Source organism: Oncorhynchus keta, chromosome 2 (assembly GCF_023373465.1).
Source record: "Oncorhynchus keta strain PuntledgeMale-10-30-2019 chromosome 2, Oket_V2, whole genome shotgun sequence".
Classification (NCBI taxonomy): Eukaryota; Metazoa; Chordata; class Actinopteri; order Salmoniformes; family Salmonidae; genus Oncorhynchus; species Oncorhynchus keta.
In genome coordinates this window covers 14,679,754-14,681,652 of record NC_068422.1, presented here as the reverse complement: position 1 = coordinate 14,681,652, position 1,899 = coordinate 14,679,754, and the positions used below count along the sequence as shown (strand labels likewise).

The 1,899-nt window shown below is 50.3% G+C and overlaps 1 long non-coding RNA gene across 2 annotated transcripts in view; it reads left to right on the top strand.

The window, feature by feature from the left end:
* Positions 1-796, top strand: part of LOC127909978 (uncharacterized) — a 3,170-nt gene extending 2,374 nt beyond the window's left edge. For both annotated transcript variants that reach the window (XR_008073211.1, XR_008073210.1), the window contains exon 2: positions 554-796. This is a non-coding gene — a long non-coding RNA (uncharacterized LOC127909978). The remainder of the gene's footprint in view (positions 1-553) is intronic.
* The last annotated feature ends 1,103 nt before the right edge of the window (positions 797-1,899 follow it).

Below are 1,899 nucleotides of genomic sequence, written 5' to 3'. Positions count from 1 at the left end.
AGTGTGTGTATAGTCCAGTGTGTGAGTAGAGTCCAGTGCATGTGTAGTCCAGTGCGTGTGTAGTCCAGTGCGTGTGTAGAATCCAGTGTGTGTGTAGAGTCCAGTGTGTGTGTAGAGTCCAGTGTGTGTGTGTGTGTGTGTGTGTCAAGTGTGTGTGTGTGTCCAGTGTGTTGTAGAGTCCAGTGTGTGTGTGTGTGTAGAGTCCAGTGTGTGTGTGGTCCAGTGTGTGTGTGTGTGTGTGTGTTTGTTTGTGGAGTCCTGTGTGTGTGTAGAGTCCAGTGTGTGTGTGGAGTCCAGTGTGTGTAGAGTCCATGTGTGTGTGTGTCCAGTGTGTGTGTTAGAGTCCAGTGCGTGTGTGTAGAGTCCAGTGTGTGTAGAGTCCAGTGTGTCTGTGTGTGTGTGTAGGTCCAGTGTGTGTGTGGAGTCCAGTGTGTGTAGAGTCCAGTGTGTGTGTGTGTGTTTAGAGTCCAGTGTGTGTGTGTGTGTGTGTAGAGTCCAGTGTGTGTAGTGTGTGTGTGGAGTCCAGTGTGTGTGTAGAGTCCAGTGTGTGTAGGTCCAGTGTGTGAGTACAGTCCAGTGTGTGTATAGTCCAGTGTGTGAGTAGAGTCCAGTGCATGTGTAGAGTCCAGTGCGTGTGTAGAGTCCAGTGCGTGTGTAGAGTCCAGTGTGTGTGTAGAGTCCAGTGTGTGTGTAGAGTCCAGTGTGTGTGTGTGTGTGTGTGTGTGTGTGTGTGTGTGTGTGTGTGTGTGTGTGTGTGTGTGTGTGTGTGTGTGTGTGTGTGTGTGTGTGTGTGTGTGTGTGTGTAGAGTCCTGTGTGTGTGTAGAGTCCTGTGTGTGTGTAGAGTCCTGTGTGTGTAGAGTCCAGTGTGTGAGTAGTGCCCAGTGTGTGAGTAGTGCCCAGTGTGTGAGTAGTGTCCAGTGTGTGAGTAGAGTCTAGTGTGTGAGTAAAGTCCAGTGCGTGTGTAGAGTCCAGTGTGTGTGTGTAGAATCCAGTGTGTGAGTACAGTCCAGTGTGTGTATCGTCCAGCGTGTGAGTAGAGTCCAGTGCATATGTGTAGAGTCCAGTGCATATGTGTAGAGTCCAGTGCGTGTGTAGAGTCCAGTGTGAGTGGAGTCCAGTGTGTGTGTGTGTGTGTGTGTGTGTGTGTGTGTGTGTGTGTGTGTGTGTGTGTGTGTGTGTGTGTGTGTGTGTGTGTGTGTGTGTGTGTGTGTGTGTGTGTGTGTGTGTGTAGAGTCCAGTGTGTGTAGAGTCCAGTGTGTGTAGAGTCCAGTGTGTGTAGAGCCCAGTGTGTGTAGAGTTCAGTGTGTGAGGAGTGTCCAGTGTGTGAGTAGTGTCCAGTGTGTGAGTAGAGTCTAGTGTGTGATTAGTGTCCAATGTGTGGATAGAGTCCAGTGTGTGAGTTGAGTCCAGTGTGTGGATAGAGTCTACTGTGTGAGTAGAGTCTAGTGCGTGGGTAGAGTCTAGTGCGTGGGTAGAGTCCAGTGTGTGTGTGTGGAGTCCAGTGTGTGTAGAGTCCAGTGTGTGTGTGTGTGTGTGTGTGTGTGTGTGTGTGTGTAGAGTCCAGTGTGTGTGTGTGTGTGAGTAGAGTCCAGTGTGTGTGTGTGTGTGAGTAGAGTCCAGTGTGTGTGTGTAGAGTCCTGTGTGTGTGTGTAGAGTCCAGTGTGTGAGTAGTGTCCAGTGTGTGAGTAGTGTCCAGTGTGTGAGTAGTGGCCAGTGTGTGTGTGTGGCAGTATGTGTAGAGTCCAGTGTGTGTGTGTGTGTGTGTGTGTAGAGTCCAGTCCGTGTGTGTGTGTGTAGAGTCCAGTGTGTGTATGTAGAGTCCAGTGTGTGTGTGTGTGTGTGTGTGTGTGTGTGTGTGTGTGTGTGTGTGTGTGTGTGTGTCCAGTGTGTGTAGAGTC